At 47.0% G+C, this 20307-nt stretch overlaps 1 long non-coding RNA gene across 1 annotated transcript in view; it reads left to right on the plus strand.

The window, feature by feature from the left end:
- The window catches only part of LOC141374663 (uncharacterized), a 54554-nt gene extending 41225 nt beyond the window's left edge, over positions 1–13329 (plus strand). Inside the window, exon 3 of the long non-coding RNA XR_012381736.1 lies at positions 12868–13329. This is a non-coding gene — a long non-coding RNA (uncharacterized lncRNA). The remainder of the gene's footprint in view (positions 1–12867) is intronic.
- The last annotated feature ends 6978 nt before the right edge of the window (positions 13330–20307 follow it).

Genomic DNA, 20307 nt, shown 5'->3' on the forward strand with positions numbered 1-20307 from the left:
ATTAATAATTATGTATTTGAAAATTTTTTTAAAGATTTTTATTTATTTATTTGAGAGAGAGAATGAGAGAAAGAGAGAGCATGAGAGAGGGGAGGGTCAGAGGGAGAAGCAGACTCCCCAAGGAGCAGGAAGCCCGATGTGGGACTCAATCCCAGGACTCCAGGATCATGACCTGAGCTGAAGGCAGTCGCTTAACCAACTGAGCCACCCAGGTGCCCCAATAATTATGTATTTTAAAGACACAATTATTCCACTGAGCTTAATGATGTGATCTCTTAAGGGTCGTGTAGGGTTGGGGAATGGGAAGGAATAGATAAGGGTAGTGAGAGGACCCGGGATAGAAGTTTGCATCCTAGTACTGGCTGGGAAGTCACTATTTGCCCTCAGAGTCTGCCTTTTCATTTACAAAGTAGAGATGATGGTGACGTCTACCTCACATGGCGATTATGAAGTTTAAATGAGTTAATGTACCAATGGTGCCTGAGACTGAGCAGTCAAGGACGATTTGCCTTATTCTGAGAATTACTTCTCAGGAGGCTGGCCTAGCCTGGGAATCAGATTAACAATTTATGCTGAGGAAGCATGCTGGATGAACATGAGCAAACTCATTTTCTTCATGTTGTTCTGCTCGTATTTGTTAGAGTTCGACACTTTCTAAGAAACCTAAGCCAAATGGCCATATAGAATCTACCAGAAGCCTGGTACTGGAGAAATTCAGCCTGTGGCCATGGACATCACAGAGTCACTAAGGCAATGAGCTTGACTTTAAGCTTCATCAGTGTGTTCTTTAACCATACGTTCTCTTTGGATCCTACGTTGCCTTAGTATTTCTGTGCACTGCCTGCATTTTGGGGCCATCATAGAAATTTCTGTCTTCTCGGAGGGCAAGGGACGGGGGTTCTGGTCATCTCCTGTACACAGAGCAAGATGAAAGAAAGCAAAGGGAATGTCTGTGCAGGGGTGAACATCCACACAGAGGGGATGTCCGCGGAGGAGGGAACTTCACAGAAAATCACAATGAGGGGCATTTTGGATGCATGTGAGCCAGTTTTCTCATGTAGTGAAGAGGTTACATTCTTAAAGACAGTTGCTTTGACCTTTGTCTCTTATAACTTATTGGCTTGCGCCCTCGACTGAGTCATTTAACAACATGAGTCTTGGTTTCCAGATCTGCAAAATGGGAATAGTACTTTATTATACTGTTGTAACAGTTCCTGGATAGTAAACATATAGTTCTTAGAAGAGTGCTGGCACAGAGTGGTTGATGAATGATAGAATGGCACCTTGGTAATAATTAAGACTGCTCCTTAACACTGCCTAGTGGGCATCAGTCTCCCTGCTTCAGACATGAGGAGACAGAAGTGAGTGAGCTTAAGTAAGTTTCAAGAGTAGAAAATTTCCAAGTGGTAGAAGCAGATCTTGAACTCAGAGTTGATCCTAAACCCATGTGCTTTATTATAGCTCATGTCTCTCAAACTTAATATGAGAACAACACACTGAATATGAGAACAACGGAGGAAAAACAAGTGTTTTAAGGTGTTATGATGAGTAGAAAACATTTGGGATATTGTGAAGCACTCTGCATCTGTAGGATATAAAGCATTGCTCACCATTTCCTTATCAGCACAAGACCCTCCCCAGAACTAGGAACACGAGCCTCACACTGGTTTGTGGCCATGCAATTTACATACAACTCTACAATGCTGCTGACCTATAAAAAATACGAAGTGAAATGGTTTTTCTCAGAATAGAGGGTCCAGGCTTCACCAGTCCCCAGGACAGTGTGGGCAAGGGGATCTGTGCATGGGGGCTAGATTGCCCGGGGGTCTCATTCTGTAGTGCCAACCTCATCTCAAAACCACCCTGAAATCGTGCTGCTAGCATGCTGTCAGCCTCGCTCCACACCCTGTGGTCCCTGACAGAGCTCAGGTAGCTATAAAGAAAACACGATCCAAGTTATGTAGAAATAGTTGCTTTTAGCAAATATCAAGGCCTAGGAAACCCCATTTCTGTATTAAACCAACTGTTTAAATTTGATGAACATAAATGGCAACCTACCACCTATCATGTTCCCAATAAGCAACTTTCCTTCTAATTACCCACCAGCTGTGGGTACTGCAGACCTGTCCATGTCCACCACGTGCCATGAGCTTCTAGTACGTGTTACTCCCTATTTCTCAGATTGGTTGCTTTTGCTTAGGATGTTGACCTTAGGGCAGTTTTATTTATTATTAATTAATTAATTAATTAGTTTTTTTATTTGTCAGAGAGAGAGGAGAGTGAGCACAAGCAGGGGGAGTGGTAGGCAGAGAGAGAGGGAGAAGCAGGCTCCCCACTGAGCAGGGAGCCTGATGTGGGACTTGATCCCAGGAGCCCAGGATCATGACCTGAGCTGAAGAAGACACTTAACCTACTGAGCCACCCAGGTATCCCCTTAGGGCAGTCTTAAATTACTGTCTTCTAATATGATGAGGTAAGAACCTCTGGGAAATTAAGTTTTTAATTGATAGCACTTATGCAGATAATTCTTCATTAATACACTCAAGGCAAGATTCCCACTCTGTTTTGCATTCTGTTTATACTTTACATCAGTAGAGGAACACAGGGTCTGAGATGTTTTCCCCTAAGCAAGGGAGAGAGGACAGAGCCTCAGGAAAGGAATCAAGCCTGGCTAACTCTCAATGAAGGGAAATGGCATCGGATCTCACTGATTCCTGCCTTTTATGAATGGTACATGGAAGAAAAGTCATAATTCCAAGCAAAACAAAACACACACACACACACACACACACACACAAACACACATACCAGTACCAACAGCTTCCGCAAGGGCAGACATGCTTTCATTAGCAGGGTTGCAGGATCTTTGAGCTTAGACCAGACACCACCTCATTTTGCAGTCAATCATCTCTCCTGCCCTCCCAAGACTGAGCTGTGAGAATAACTTTGGTTTTTGCTCACACCCATGGGCTCAGCCCAGTACTCCTGCAGCAATCACGGCCTGCCAAAGAAGAGCAGGTATAAAGTGCCCTGGGACTTCAGGGGGCCTAGGAAGTGGCCTTGGAGAATGTGGAGGCCTGCGGGGCTGACTTGGTCAGCATCTCCCAAATGTCTTTGACCATGAGATGCTCTTAAAATTATAATGTCCTGATAAACACAAATCAGGGTTAACAAGATCATGCTTGTCTTAAAATGGGAAAATCAAAATGTTAATATGTTTGGAGTCTATAATAGAACAAAAAACACATCAATTAAAAATATTTTTTCATGGTATACTTTTTTTTGTTGATAGGCATTTTGTGGTTGTTATAAATAAGGTTAATATGTCCGCATGCCAGCTCTAAATCTCCCTCTGTCTCATCCTGAGAGGCAGTCCACATGGTGAAGATCTGAGAGCAGATGGGGCTGTTCTCCTGCAAGAAGCCAGACCTGTCTGCCCAGCTGTGAGCTGGGAACCCCATGCACACCCCAGCTCTCTGGAGGGCTCCCCCTGGATTCATTCTCACCCTTCAGCCACCTGGCTCCCCTTGTTGAAATGCTCCTCCCAGTCCTTGCCTGGAGGCCGCTCACAGTCCTCAGTTCCTGGTCCTGGGGGGTGAGTGTGAATCTTGAGATCCGAGCGGGGACAGAGGCAATGAAGCAGGGTCCTCCTGGGCTTCAGCTTCCTCTTTCTTAAAATAGCTTAAATCAAACACACTTCACACAGTGAACATTAGTTTTTTTCAATGTATGTTTTTCATTTTTATTTTAAGATAATTGTAGGTTCATGTGTAGTTGTGAGAAATAGTACGGAGACATCCCCCAGCTTTCTGCCATGGGGATGTCTTGCAAAACTGTGATACAGTGTCACAGGCAGAAAACTGACATTGTTACAACTAGCGGCCTTATTAGATTCCACCAACTTGCATATGTTTCTCTGCATGTGTTTAGTTCTCTGCAAATTCTCACCTGTCAGTTCACGTGACTGCCACCACAGTCAAGATACAGAGCAGTTCCATCACCAGGGCCCCTCGCATCACCTTTCAGAATCATTCCTGTCTTAACAAGGTACATGCCTGGCGAGAGGGGAGAGGTGCAGAGTATGACAGGTCAGCATAGGAGGGAGCATCAGGGTGCGTGGGGGACCAGAGAGTCACCCTACCCCTCCACATCAATTAACAAAGAAGGCACAGGTGAGAGGCAGAACAGGCTGTCAGCAGATCTCCCGGTAGAGTCTTTGCTGTGCCGTATTCTGTGTTCTGCTCTTGGGAAAGTCATGGAACCTCTGTGTTCACACCTCTGGAGCAGGGCGAAGGGCTGCACCACTGCCTCAGAGCCCAGTCTGCACATGGGCTGTGTATGACCACCGAGGGGGATGTGAGCATTCACTCTGCTGGCCCGTCCATCTCAGGGCCCCGGGCCCTGTTGGCAGATAACCTCTGAGCCTCGGACCCATCCCCCTCGCGGGAGATGGTGAGGATTCATGGAGCACTTGCTGGTAGAATCACAGATTGCTTTGTAGCAACTGCCTCTGGGAGACTAGGACCAGCCAGTGGTCATTGGTTCCTGGTGGCAGATGGCTTCATACATGCACATTTTCGCACCAACTCAAGGCTTTACTGCGTGGCTGTGGCCAGAGACCTCAGAGAAGGATATGTATGGCAACAGGCTGCAGGGGGCCATGGAACTCTCCCTGGAATTCGATGTGAATTTTGGGGAACCACTACCAGAGCTCCCAGGCCCGTGATGCTAGGCTGTCTGATGCTCAGTTAGCTCCTCACACCTCAGAGGCTTACTGTGATTTCCATAATGACCTCATTAGCATAGCACAGGCCTGGTGCTACTTACAGCAATCTGGAAACATGCCAGAAATGTCTGTCCCTGGCTTCACACATCCTGCAAAAGTGTCAGACATTTGGTTTTCACAAATGCCTTATAAGGTTTGGTCTCTAAATCTCAGGGAACGAGCCAAAAAGTGGCATTGCTGTCTACAGGCCAGTATTCAGATGAGAGCTGTTTTTACACCTACCAACCCATGGTAGGGTTAAAAGAATCCTTTTTCACCTGAGTGAGGCCCTTCCCAGGTCCCCAAACACTCTCCCAGGGAATATCTAATCCAGTCCATGTTACCCGATTTAGAGATGCTCATTCCTGCCTCAAATTGTCTTCCAATGTTAGGTGCCTGATGGTGCTTTTAAAACTCTTAGGAAAAAAAAAAAAATCAGGTCTTTAGAGCAAGAGTCATACTCAGCCGGGGCCCAGAGTGGCTGGGGGTGACGAAGATTACACCTGCTGGCATCCTTAAGCAGTGACAACCATCTGTCGCTTCTGCCAGCTTCCTTGGCTTGGGTTTTGGTTTAGTCTCACCCCCTGTCAGCTCATGACCTTTCAGAAGCTCCTAAGATATACACTTTTTCTGTTTCTCCCACTGACAACATCTTAGCCTGGGAGTCAGAGTTTTAAGAGAAAAATAATGAGAGAGGATTTGATTACCCTCCAATTGTATGTCCTTTTAATTCTCTCCAACTCGGGGCAGGGGTCTGGGGGGCAGCCCTTTGGGGGGAGGTATGAAATCTGGATGGAAGTCAGGGCAGGATTCCACAATGGCAGCCTGATTACTCCCTGAGGGTGCCTACTCGGCTCCGAAGCAAACAGAAGCATGTTCTAGCTGGACATGTCCCACCTCCTGCTTGAGAGCTCCCGCCAGGACTCTCCTGCTTGCTCTAAGCCTAGCAGGGGCCAGGCTGGGAGGCAGGGTGAGGCCTGTGGCTGCAGCACAGTGGAGACATGAGCTTATATGAGAGGGAGTGAAGAGAATTCTCTTCTCCCTGATGGCCCACAAGCCTGCAGACACCCACTGCCTGCAAGGGACAGAACAATGCTCAAGAGGGAGCGATGGCCACCTCAGGAACCAGTCCCACCAGCAGCACCCGGATGTGCTCCGGGGGAGGTTTCCACAGCAAGAGCTACCAAATTCAGAGGCAGATTGGAGGGAGCAGAGACACCTTTTCAAAGGTATGGGCTGGATGGAGCAGAGACACTTTGAAGGGTTGGGCTGGAAGTGAGCCTGAAGGCATGAAGACACGGGAGGAAGGGAAAGAGGTCAGTGGGGTTGGGGTTTGGGCCTCTCCAGCCTGTGTAAGTTGTCTTTGTCCTGTGGGAGGAGAGGTCTCGGAGGCTGGTAAGATTCCAGCTGAGAGATACAGGCTGGCTTCAGAAAATCAAATGCAGATGCAGAACAAGGGCACAGTGGGCTGACTCATAGCCTGGGCCCAGGTCTCTCCCGGTGGGCCTCTGTTGGCTAATCTCCCTCTCTGGGGGTGCTGGGAGGCTGAGCCGCATTCGGTCACAGTGCTGTAGGAAGGGACAACCATAGTTTTCTCTCTCTTCTCAGCTACTTCTGCTCCATCCCTGGGGCAGGTGACTGACTCAGAGCCTCCACCTTCTCACCGAGTGACAGGAGTGCAGCATCTAAACCCCATCCCTCCCAGCAGGACACTTGTGCCTTGGGGATGAGGTAATGGTCGGGGAAGCACGTGGAGAGCGGGCTGCCAGCCTAGATTGGGTGCATCTCACTGCCAGCCTGAGGAGGGGGAAGCAGGACCTGTGCTGCGGGGTTCAGAAGATCTCAGAGCCCTCTTCACTTAAACACTGGAGCCCGGGCAGCTTTCCATCAGGCGAGTCAAGGAATTGAGCTCAGGTTAGATTAAATCCAGACACATCCCATGTTTCGTGCCAATTACTCACGGCTGGCAGGGGCGGGGGAGGGGTCTGCACTGTGTCACACTGAGCCTTCTGGCGACTGACGGCTCCTTCAAGCTCAAGGTGAACTGACCTGAAATAGGAAGAGTTGCAGCCTCGGCTTTGTTGGGCCTGGAACTGGCACTTTGCTCAGATCTGCTGCTGCTGGAGGAGCTTCTCTCGTCCCTGACTCCAGTGAAGGATGGGGCACTCAGGGCCCTCCACCCCCCTCTGTCCGGGCTGGACTGGCAGTGGATTCCCACGAGTGGCAAGAACGGGGGGGACTGAAGCCTACCCTGCCCTTTTCACTCACCCCAGCTCAAGGCAAAGGCTGGATGTTTGCCTCCTGCCGACCCTTGAATTCTCCTTCACTGCCGGGAGTGGATGCAGCGGTCTGGAGGAAGAGATGCTGTGATTTGTCATCTAGTGCTGAGTTCAGAGCTTGGGAGGAAAACACCCCAGATTTGAGAGCATCGCTTCCCACCATGAAATAGCTTAAATCAAGCCATGGCTTTGAGCCAGGGTGTGGGAAGCCCCACATGCGCCCTCTCGGGGGCCACCCGAGCTCCGCCTTCTGTTGCCCCAGCCCCCTCCCAAATCTGGGATGCACAGCAGGGTCAAGAACACTTAGGGTGATGAGTTTGGTGCTCAGCATGGAGCAAGGTATTAATGGGAAAGAAGGAAAATGTTGGGGAGAAACTTGGGAATGAACCAGGAGGCACCAGAACCCTGGGAAATGGGACTGGTGGTTTGGCACCATGGCTCTGCAATCCCCTTGCCCCCCAGGAGGGAGGGGATCCACTGGTGAGCACAGTGTAACCCAGAGTCTTTGGCTGGTGTGACAAAGGTCCAGAGGAAAGCTCTGTCTTTGAAAATAGAAAGCAGTTTTGTTGGGATTTTTATTCTTTTTTTTTTTTTAAAGATTTTATTTATTTATTCGACAGAGAGAGAGAGAGACAGCGAGAGAGGGAACACAAGCAGGGGGAGTGGGAGAGGGAGAAGCAGGCTTCCCGTGGAGCGGGGAGCCCAATGCGGGGCTCGATCCCAGGACCCTGGATCATGACCTGAGCCGAAGGCAGACGCTCAACGACTGAGCCACCCAGGCGCCCCTATTCTCCTTTTTTTAATGCAACATTTTCCGACTGTTTTTAATTGCCCTCTTAGTAAAAGTCTGTGTATTAGTTATTTACTGCTGTATAACAAGTTGCCTAAAAATACACCATCTTAAACAGCACATATTTATTATATCACACAAACTTTGAGGGTCAGGAATCTGGGAGCTGCTCAGCTGGGCAGTTTTGGCTCAGTGTCTGCAGACAGATTGAAGTTATAATGTTGGCCGGGGCTGTTGTCCCCTGAAGGCTTGGCTGAACCTGGAGGATCTGTTTCCAGGAAGGCTCCTCACATGGCTGTTGTTTGTAGGCCTTGGTTCCCAGCTGACTGCTAACAGGAGATCTCATTTCCACCTGGGAGACCTCTCTACATGGCTGCTTGAGTATCCTCACTATATGGCAGTTGGCTTTCTCCAAAGTGAGAGATCCCAGAGAGAGGGAGTGAGACAAGCAGGAAGACACAGGGGCTTTCCTGACTCAGAGTGACGGGCAGAATTCTGTGATGGCCCCCCAGATTCTGCCCCCCTGATGCACAGGCTCCGTGTAATACCCTGCTTTGGGGTGTAAGCAGGACTTATAACAATGATGGGATCTCACCCCCTTCACTCTGTCACATTATGTGGCAAAAGGGATATTGCAGTTAAGACCCCTAACAAGTTGACTTTGAGTTAATGACAAAGCAAGTTATCCTGGGTTGGTCTGATCTAATGAGGTGATCCCTTAAAATGGATGAGAGATATTTGAAGCTGGAGGTTTTCCTGATGGCCTTGAAGGAGCAAAGCACCATACTGTAGAGGGATCCATGTGTCAAGGCTCCAAGAGCAGCTTCTAGGAGCTGACAGTGGTCCCTAGCCAATAGTCAGCAAGATTATGGGGACCTCAATCCTGCAACAGCAAGGAACTGAAATCTGACAATAACCTACATGAGCTTGGATGAGGACCCAGAGCTTCAGATGAAATCTCAGTCCTGGCCACACCAGATTTCAGCCTTGTGAGGCCCTGTGCAGAAGACCCCATCACGCTGTGCCTGGATTTCTGACCTACAGAATTATGTGATAATAAAGTTGTGTTAATTAAGATAAATGCGTGGTCATTTGTTACATGGCAATAAAAAATGAATACACCTATTCTCTGAAGTTGTACTTCTGCTGTCACTTCTGCCATCTTTCTGTTTGTCGGTGGCGTGTCACCAAGACCACCAGGCTCAAGGGGAGGGGTCTGCTGTTTGAAGGGAGCGTCCGAGAATTGGCGAACATATTTCAAAGCACCACCGACCAACCGTGAGTGCAAATGGGGCCATGCTGATACACCCAACACAGAGATGAACCGCAGCCAATGCTTTCGGCATCTTGAGTGAACTCCTGCAGGATGATGTCACAGGCTTAGGTAGGGCAAGTGAGAGTTTTCTTTTAGGAAGTGACAATCCCAGCTGCGATGTGGGAGGTTGGTGCTTATTTTTTTCTCTTTTGATGTCCTCTTGTGAGCATTTTCTAGAGTAATTGCGTAGGACCCGGATGAGGATGGAGAATTCCTGTCTTTAATTTGAAAGTTACAATGTGTTAATCGGCCCCAGTCTGAACTTTGTGGGAGTGCTGAATTCGGGGAGCCTTAGCACCGCAGCTTTCCCTACGGGGTGTGGTGAGGAGGACTGGGGTGGAGTTCAGATGACAGCCCACAGGCCAAATCTCCTGGGACTCTTTCAGCAGGACAAAGCCAACTGTCTCCAAAGCTACATCCTGCTTCTCTGCTATAAAACAACGCATGACTTTGGATGAAACAGCCTTTGATATTTGCCATCATGTCAGTCCTTGAAGCAACAGGGAGTTTTCTGGATTTGCTTGGACCATTAGAGATCACCGGGTAAAAGTACATATGGTGCCTGGGAATTTCTTGAATTCCCACGAAATTTCCCATTATATGGCTACATAGATGAAATGAAAACAAAACAAAACAAAAACACCTTTGCACCGTAGCTCCTCCCTCTTCACTGCCTGTTTTTGTGCTCCAAGGGGCTGGGGGGCTGAGTGCTTCTGAGGTCTGGGTTGAAAGGGTAACTGCAGTGAATGGTGGTCTGGGCGGGAAGCAATGGCCCAGAAAACCATCACTGTTAGGGACAGACGAGGACCACATGCCTGAGGCTTTATCTTCCTGAGAAGCAAAGACGAAGGAAAAACAAAAATTGGATCATTTAAAAACATGTCAGCAATCTGGCAAAAGTCAGAGAAGTCAAAAAGCCGCATGAGTTCATAAATAAGCCACAGATCCTGACTGAATTTAGTACAAATCCTTGGAGGCTTTGCCTATTGACAGCCGCTCACAGTTCTGTTTCACTTCATTTTAGCTGTGGCTGGCAGCCAGGGTGGGGCTGGGTGGATGGGCATGGGAGCCTGTGTAGACCGTCTGGGGGCCGGGGGGCAGGGTGGATCAGAACAGAGGCCCAGGATGGCCTCAGAGCCCAAGGGGCTAGTCAGGACCACTTCCTGCCCTGCGTCTCCATGGTGTCTGTTAACATAACTGTTATCATTGGTGATGATGGTGATAGTAACAAATAGGATGGTCAGGCCTCCCAAGAGAAGAGGGTTTGCCAAGAGGGTGTTTATTTAATCTCTCAGTTAGAGCCTGGAGGAAACTGTTCCCACTGGGGAGAATGCCTCTCACATCTTGGTGCAGAACAGGAGTTCTAGTGCCCCTGATGCCCCGTTTTGCCTATTCTTTTGGGACTCTTAATATCTTTGTGCATTAAAGATAAGAATCAGGAGGGAGAAATCATCTTGCATAAGGGGTGACTATCTTCTGTGTGTCCAGTGTCCAGTGTCATTCCCTACCTGCAGAGACCTTGCGTTACTGCCACTTTCTCAGGCTAGTGGAGGAAGGTAGGGGTGCCCTCTGAGTCTCTGGAACTTCCTGAACCAACTGAGAAACAGGGTGGAGAGCTAAGACTTGAGTCAGTTTGCTCCATTGATAGTAGACGTTAGGACAACCAGCCTGCCCCCACTGCCTTCTCTGTAGCCTAATGCAGGGCCACGTAATCCCTGGGCTCTTGTGGTGCTAAGAGTTTGGTTTTAATATACATACGTGTTTATCATTTAATCCTTATACAATCCAAAAATGTAGAGATTATTCTTGTCCCTCTTTGCTGATTCAAAAACCAGAAAGCAAGTGTCTTGCTGAAGGACAGACGGCTAGTAAGTGGTAGATTCAGGACTTGAGCCCAGTGCTTCCCTATCACACCCTGGCACTCTGTATCTACACACTCCCCAAAATAGGGATTCTGACCTCTGCCCTGAGGCATCTCTGGGGCTAAAACCAGCAGAAGGATCTTGAATTGACCCGGCAGGCACACACAGCGGTCTGAGTGGCATAAGAGAGTCGAGTCCACTTAACTCAGTACTTGGCAAAGGCAAACCAACCTTGCCTGTGTACTGATTCACTGCTGCATTCATTTACTTGGGGGGGCGGTCGTTTGTGTGAACAGTTCTGACCCTCTTCAGTACTTGACCTCTGACATCTATCTCAGCTCCATGAATACCATGGGTGGGTGTGGTGGGGTGAATGGTGGCCCCAAAAGATATGGCCATGTTCTAATCCCTAGAACCTATGAGTATCACCTTAAAGGGCAAAAGATTTGATGAAGTCAATGATCTTGAGAGGAGGAGCTTATCCTGAGTTATCTGAGTGGGACCTGAATGCAGTCACATGTATTTCTTTTTATTTTTTATTTTTTTTAAAGATTTTATTTGTTTATTTGACAGAGAGCGAGACAGCGAGAGGGGGAACACAAGCAGGGGGAGTGGGAGAGGGAGAAGCAGGCTTCCCGCTGAGCAGGGAGCCCGACGCAGGGCTCGATCCCAGGACCCTGGGATCATGACCTGAGCCGAAGGCAGATGCTTAATGACTGAGCCACCTAGGCGCCCCTGTATTTCTTTTTAAATCGAGGTATAATTGATATAAAACATTATATTAGTTTTGGGTGTATAAGACAGGGATGTGACATATGATATATGCTGAATGATCACCATAGTCAATCTAGTTAACATCAATCACCATACACGGTTATAAACATTTTTGTTCTTGTGATGAGATCTTTTTGTTTGTTTGTTTTTATTCTGTTGTTTTTTAAGCAGAACAAGTCATGCATTAGGATGTGTGACTTCAACATTTTTGAGATGAGAGAAACATAAAAATATGGTTTTTGATGTAGTGTTCCATGACTCATTGTTTCTGTATAACACCCAGTGCTCCACGCAGAATGTGCCCTCTTTAATACCCATCACCAGGCTAACCCATCCCCCACCCCCTTCCCTCTAAAACCCTCAGTTGGTTTCTCAGAGTCCATAGTCTCTCATGGTTTGTCTCCCCCTCTGATTTCCTCCCCTTCATTTTTCCCTTCCTACTATGTTCTCTCTCTTTTTTTTTTAAACATATAATGTATTATTTGTTTCAGAGGTACAGGTCTGTGATTCATGTAATGAGATCTTTTAAGATCTACTCTCTGAGCAACCTTCAAATATGCAGTACAGTATTGTTAACTATTAGTCACCGTGCTGTATGTTGCATCCTCATGACATTTATTTTGTCACTGGATATCTGTCACCCTTCACATATTTCATTCCCCCACCCCTGCCTGGCAACCACTAATATGTTCTCTGTATCTATGAGCTTGGTTTTTGTGTTTTGTTTTGTTGTTTTAGATTCCACATAAAAGTGAGATCAAACAAATGGTATTTGTCTTTCTCTGCTTGACTTATTCACTTAGCATAATGCCCTCAAGGTCAGTCATGTTGTTGCAAATGGGAGGATTTCCTTCTTTTTTATGGCCCAATAATATTCCATTATATATATATGTACATATATATACACACATGTATACACATATATACACACACACACACACAGCCATACACACACACACACACACACACCACATCTTTGCCCATTCATCCATTGATGGACACTTAGGTTGTTCCTATGTCTTGGTTGTTGTAAAGAAAGCAGCAGTGATAGATATCTTTTCAAATTACTGTTTTCATTTCAGATACACATACGCCTTTAAGAGAGCAGCAGAGGGAATTTTGACACAGAAGTACACAGAAGAGAAGGTTCTGTGAAGACAGTAGCAGAGATCGGAGAGATACAGCCAGAAGCCCAGGAATGCCAGGGGAGCCACTCTTCCAGAAGCTGAAAGAGGCAAAGAAGGATCCTCCTGGGGAAGGCTTTGGAGGCAATATGGCCCTGCTGACATCTTGACTTCAGACTCCTGGCCTCCAGAACTGTGAGAGAATACAATTTGGTTATTTGAAACTACAGAGTTTGTGGTAATTTGTGACAGCAGCCTCCAGGAAACTAATACGATGAGTAAAGCCCTGTTCCCCAAGGCCCAGCCCTCTTGCACTTTACCTGACCCAGGGAGGGGACTGTCCCGCTTGGCCATGGCTTGGTTGCACCTGGGCAAAGAAGTAAGTGAGAAAATCAAGAGGCAGTCACCCAGGTTAGCTCCGAGGGCCATCCCCAGCTCCAGGATATAGCGAGCTACCCAGCCAGCCAGCAGGAGGGAGTCATGGAGCTGCTTCCCAGGACCCCGCACCCAGGGCCGAGAAACCAAGACACCCAGGAGCAGGAGCTGCATGAGACTGAGGAAGGGAGATCCTTCCAAACATGCTGTCCTCCAGCTCTGTTGTAAATTAACAGTGTATCTCGGACTTCTTTCTATTCTAGCCTGGAATTCTTTGCACAGCTAATGGCATTTCCTTATAGGATGCCTTGAGAAAGGGGTGTGGGGGCAAGCTTTGGTTTGAAGTTAATGTTAAGGTTAGGATTAGGACTCCAAGCTAGTGTTGAAATATCATAATTGGTCTAAAGTATCAGAATGATGGCCTTCCGTCCAAGAAAACTGGAGAGAAACTGGAACGGTGGAGAGAACCTCTTTTGCCCAGAGAAACACCGATGTAATCGATCTGGCATTGAACCGAAGGCAAAGGCACTGGAGGAACCAAAGCCTCAAACCACACGTGACAAGCAGTTACCCAGGAGGATATCAGGTGATGGGCCTAAATACGATTGTCAGGGAAAGAACTTTCAAAAAACTTACAGGGAAAAGAAGTGATTACAGAGAGAATTTAAAACAATCCTCACCTCAGATGTGTCTCTACCACACAGGAGCCCAGAAAGGGAAAGATAACCCTGAGATCTTAGCACCAGGGTTGTCTGTGAACTCAGGTGTCCCTGAGACCCAGTGGGGTAGTCTCACACAGCAGAGGCAGAGCTGAGGGGGCTGGAGCCTACATGTCACGTTGGGAAGGGGACACATGGGTTTGTGAAGGTCCAGGGTTGGGGCTTGGGGGAGGAGTCCCTGGAGTGCCCCTGGAGGAGTCCCTGGAGTGCCCTATCTCCACTAGTCACGCTCTCCCGGCACACCAACAATGGCCCTGTGCCTCTACCTACTACCAGAGGGTTCTGTGGTAGCAGAGCACAAACTCTGAGGAGCTCAGATCTGCTGCTTTGACTTGGCTTCTGAGAGCCCCAGCTGTAGGAGGCCCCTCCTGGCCCTCCTGTTCAGGTTTCCTCCCCTTGCATCATTGCTCCACGAGGCTGGATATGACTCATCTCAATGTCTGTGACATCTTGAAAGTGCCTTCTCAATGCAGCTGGGTCCAAATGACAACAGAGCAGATTTACAGAATCTTGGGTTGCTCTTCCTCCTCAAAAGGCTTCCCAGAACAAAGACTCAAAATGGCTGTACTCATATGATTAGTAAATCAGATAGCCAATTTTTGTCCTTTTTCCATTTTTTGGTACTGCTTAATCTTTATGGTAATGTCTTATAAAAATAACCAAAACATTATAGCTAACAATGTCAATTCTTACCCAAATTACTTACCTTTCCCTGCAGTTTTCCTTTCTCCCCATTCAAGCATATGTATTTCGTCAGGAAAAAGATGTGATAAGGCAGGTAAAAAAAGACAGCAGAGTTTTTCTGCACTTGGTTGCAAGGTCCAATGGAAGCAGCTGAGCAAACTTGAAAGGAAATATCTTGACGAATCATCCAGGTAGCAGCAAGAATTAAACACACTCCATTAACATGCATGGGATGGGTGGGAAGCCACGGTCTACTTTGCCCTTCCCTCACTCTCAAAACCACCATCAGCTTTTGGGGTATGTTCTTTCAGATTGTGTTACTATGTATACTTTATGTTTTAAGCAGATAATGTTTACTATACATATTGTATTACAATTTAGTTTTTCATTTAAGATCCTATTGGGTTTTTCCATGTCAATCCATATAGCATTGTCTTAGTTTTTCCAATGGCATATTAATTCAGTTCTCTGTTACACCATAATTTATTGAATAAGTCCCTCTCAATGAAAAGTTGGTTTTTTTGCAAACCACTCTACAAATGTATCCTATGTACATATATCTTTACATACCTGTGTCCGTGTTTCTGTATTACAAATTCATAAAAGTGGAATTCCTTGGTCCAAGAGTGTAACAGATTTGATGACATTTCCTTCCATAAAGTCTATACCTGTTTATTGCCCCATTGATACTATGTAAGGAAGACTCAGACTGGCCTGTTCAGAAGTTTGGGAACCAAAATCAAGACTGAGGAAGTTGCCCAAAGCAGAAAAGGCCATCAACGTACTAGGACAACTCATAGGATGGAGGATCTTCCTAAGGGGACTGGAGGAGTTCAGGGCTGAATGAAGACAAAGAAGAGTAAAAGGTGGAAGGGTTGAGTGACTCAGGCCAGAAACCTTTAGCTGGCTGCCATGACAGAAGGAAAACATGCATTCAACTAAGTTAATTAAACCAAGCTGTATTATTTTTCTTGGCATTCTTTGCTTCCCTTCTATAACGAATCTTTCTGGAAAGCAGCCTTCACTCTGTCCCTGGTAGAAAACCGATATCTCACCTAGGAATTGGGCATAGATTTCCTCTTTTTCCCCTTGATTGTGGATTCACCCACCAGATTCTTTGGTATTTTTGTAACTGTTTTTTTAATTTCATTTCACACATGCTAAAGAGGATTTTTACTTTTTCACGTGTCTTTTATTAAAGTGATTTATGGAAAACAGGCTGAGCTGTGGCTTTTGGAAACAATAGGGGTAGAGTACCTCCTGCTTCATAAAATGATAACCAAGAGCTTGTTGATGAGCAAAATGGCAGGGCTTCCAAGGGCTGGCAAAGTGCATCACTGGAGAGGGTCCTTTTGAGCAACACTGAAATGGCTCTTACTGCATGATGCAGTGATGGGGAAGCCATAGCAAAACGTGTATTTTCTCAAGCCCCACTGAGAGCTGACTCCTTGAAAATTCTCCTTTATGTACCTACTGCCTCATCAAGAACCTGACTGAAATTACAAAGACTTGCAGTTTATGTACACAACCTAGACTTGGCAAATATTAATGTCCCTATTTTCTTTCATGAGCATCTGTCAGTGATCAATAGAAGCCACACATTGCAACGTAGGAGCCCAGGCCAGGTGGGCTATGAAAGCCCAGGATTCTCCTATGAGGCCGGCCCACACAGTGCCTCCGGGGAAGCCCAGATGTGAGGCTGAGGCCCCTGCCTGGCTGGACTATGAGGTCCCTTAGAAAGTTCTCTGGGTCTTATGTCAAGTAATCTAAAACATGGCACCTCTTGTTGAGGCAAAGCAGGATGGAATGGTGGAAGGGGTAGGAGAATGGACAGTGAGATGAAGGAAGGAAGTGGTTAACAGTGCCCTATGTTGCCAACTGGACAAACGGGAGGAGAGGAAAACACTTCACTGGGTTTAGTGATAACGTTACTCAGATTTTGCTAAGTGGTCTCTGTTAAAAGAGAAAAACAAGTCCAAATTGGAGTCACTTGCCCTCCACGACAGCAAACCAAGACTTGATTACAGTTTCAATCCATCCCAGGAATCCCTTTTAAAAGTCCATCTGAAGTTTCCTGATCAGCACTAGTGAGGTCAAGCATGCCTCTGCCTCCCCCCGAAACAATCTCGCCTAAACAATTCTTTGCTAATAACCTCTTGCCCCATCTTCCTTCCTATAAAAACCTTCCATTTTGTACAACTTGGGAGCATCTCTACTTGCTGGATGGAATGCTGTCCAATTTGTGAATTGCTTGATAAACCAATTAGATCTTCAAATTCACTCAATTAAATTTTGTTTTCAACATTTCAGTCAACGGTTGAAGCAGGAGCCAGATGTCTCTGCTACAGCTCGTTCCTCTGTGGTTCTCATAGTCCTACCTCCTTCTCTCCTTCACAGAGGCCTGAAGGAAACAACACTTGACTCCAGAAGAGCCTCACTCATGGGCAGGGGCCATGAGGAGCCCAGGCCTACACTTTGCAGGTGATGGGGGGTTGAGGTGATAAAAGGGTCCTCTGGTGCCTTGCTCCTGGGACCTCTGTCCCTAACAGGACTCTGTTGGGATGTGTCTTAGTCAAGAAGTAAGGTTGGAATTTCAGGCAAGGACAAGTTATATGCTCTCCAATCGTGACACCCCATTCAGCAACCTCCTCTCCAGGATGCAGGGACCATCAATGCTCTGTTCCCTTTTCTCTCACTTCTTTTCTCTCCCACCTTCTGCTCTTCCCGCCACAGAGGAGCATTTAAGGAGCCCACCCTTCCCTATCAATTTTTAAGCTCCATCCAGGGGCCTAGTTAGAGAGCAGCAGGTGACCACAATACAGGAGGCCACTCTGTGGACACAACCCAGCCACTCAGAGGTGAGCTAGGGCCTGCCTGCCAGTGCACAGACCACATACGGAGGCTCTGAGGGCCTCTGGAGGTGAGCAGGAAGCGGAGGACACAGACTTTCATCATCTGGGGGTCTTAGAGAGGAAAACACTAACCATTACTAAATTGCTACAGTGCTTGATGCACACCTGGTTCTGAGCTCTTTGCACGCATGACAAAGTTAAACCTCACAATGGATGATAGATAACCATCTCATATCCCCACTTTACAGATGAAGAAGCTGTGACACCAAAGTGAAGGTGACTTGCCTAAAATCTAGCTGGGAGTGGCTAGGTCTCTATTCGTAAGGACTTGACTCTTTTAAGGAACATGAGATGGGACAGTCTTTGGAGTCAAACAGAAATGAGTTTCCACCTGGACCCCACAACTTACTATATGTATAAATACATGTATATTATATATATATATAACACATGTATGTTATAATGTAAAGATACATATACTTATATATGCATATATGTATATGTGTGTATCTTTACATTATAACATACGTGTTATATATTATATATGTTATATTTTATATGTGTGTATATATATGTGTGTGTGTATGTGTGTATATATATATATATATATATTATATATATTCCAAAAAGGAGATACAGTCCCACAGGTGTTGAGGTTGGAGGGGAGGCTGGATGGTAGACCAGAAGGCAGAGCCCTGCTTCCGCATTCAGCGGTTGTCCCGTCCTGCGATGTTGGGAGCCTGTCTGCCCTGCAAAGCAGCAACCAGGAGAAGCATCTGCAGCCCCAGGGCCACTCACATGCAGAGCTGGGCTTCCCCCCACCTCCCAGACAGGGAAGAGTAGAAGGAGGGACACAGAGACGTGTTGAGACAATCAAGTTATTTCTGAGCAGGCCCAGCTTCCTGTCGCTCTGCCAGGGCTGGCTCATGTCTTGGAGGAACTGAGTCTTCTCGGCAAACTAAAACAAAGCCCCCAAATCGGCCGCGTTTCTGCAGGGGGGCCCACGGGCAGCCAGGAAGCCGGGGAAGGCCGTCCCACGGCCGGCTTCCGCTCCCAGCCGCACGTCCCCCGCCGCGCTCCCGGGAGCCGAGCCTTCCGCCTTCAGCCCGGGCCTCCTCGCCAGGCCTCCTCCTCATGGCCTCCAGAGGAGGTCTGTCTTCCTGGCGCCTTTGATTCTGGGAGGGCTCTGGCTCAGCTGCTCTGTGATAAGGGCGGTGTCACCAGGAACAAAGGAAGCAGCTTCATCTCTCCACGCAGCCACATTCCAAAGGGCGGCTCCGCGCTTCCGGGGGAGTCTTTGTTTCCTCGGGGGGCTTGAGTGACTCCCGTCTGCGAAGGCACGGAGGCTGGGACAACAGGCAGGCCCAGGGTGGGGGACACCCCCCTCCTAATCTCGGCTCTGCCACCAGTCTGCCCTGTGACCTGGTGTGAACCATTTTCCTTCCAGATGTTAGTTTCCCCACCTGTAGAATCAGGGAGGTGGGCTGCATCGGTTCCTGTTCTGAATGCTGGCATTCCAGAGCAGTGGTTCTCAAAATCACACACGGGTGGGTCACCTGGGCCCACTCCCATCCCCAGAGCTGCTGGTTCGGTTAACACAGGGTAGGTCTGGAGAACTTGCATTTTTAACAAGTTCCCAGGTGATGCTGATGATGTTTGTCAGGGACATAACTTTGAGAACCAGCTCCAAGGAAACATTAATATTTAAGAAAAACTAGACTTTTTTTATATGGATTCTAAGTTTGGGCATGGCATCCTCATTTCATTTTTGCCAGTTTCCAATAGATTTTTGCATGTTATAATGTAAAATACAAAGATTGGCCTAATATATTCTGGTAACCTATGTCTCCGCTTCACCTTCATAAGTAGCTACAAATGGAATATCATACCGACTAGATGCATAATTAATGGACTTTTCCATGAATTGGGTTAGAGTTAAGTGCTAACACTGGGAAGATTGGCAGTGGCTACCCAGGCTTGAACGCCCTGTGACATGTTTCTGAAATACAAGTTAAGAGTATATACAAGAAGAAATTGCATTTTTAAAATTCAAAATTATAATCCTTAATTTTATCAAAGCAAATCATGATTAGGTCTAGATTTTGAGTGTTTGTTGTAACCTGGGTGCATATTCAGAGCTTAGTGTACACTTAATCTCATTTGATCTTTATGCCAACCCAGTGAGGGAAATGCTACTATTCTGGTCTATTAGGACCCTTGGTGAAATACCCTGAGGCTGAGAGGATCAATCACTTGTGATAAAGAAAGTCTCAATCCTGAGTTTGTCAGACTCTGGGTCAGTGGGTCTCAAAGTATGTCCCTGACTAGCAGCATCAGCATCACCTGGGAATGTGTTAGAAATGCAACTATTCGAGCCTCACCCAGACCTTTGGAATCAGAAAGTCTGGGGTGGGGGGCAGGGTGGGGAGGAAGAAATCTGTTTTAAGAACAAGCCTTCCAGGTAATTCTGGCACATGCTGAAGTTTGAGAATTGCTGTCTGGAGATCAAGCCTTTAACCACTATGCAACCCACTTCTCTAAATGTGTATTCTGTGGGAAATCAGATAATGATTAGTCATGGTGCTTAAGGAACCATTAAGCCTTGTGTCCCTGAGCGGACTGAAGTTAAAGACCAAGTCCATCATGCTGGGTATGGGCTTTCTGTACCCACCCAAACAGCTCAATCAGTCATTGTTTCCCTTGTGCCCTGCCAACTACACGTGAACCTTCCTTAATACTGTTTTCATTTGGTCCAATTCCACGAATGG

This window comes from Callorhinus ursinus, unplaced genomic scaffold (assembly GCF_003265705.2).
Source record: "Callorhinus ursinus isolate GAN/ISIS: 27379988/994484 unplaced genomic scaffold, GSC_fseal_2.0 scaffold20, whole genome shotgun sequence".
NCBI lineage: Eukaryota > Metazoa > Chordata > Mammalia > Carnivora > Otariidae > Callorhinus > Callorhinus ursinus.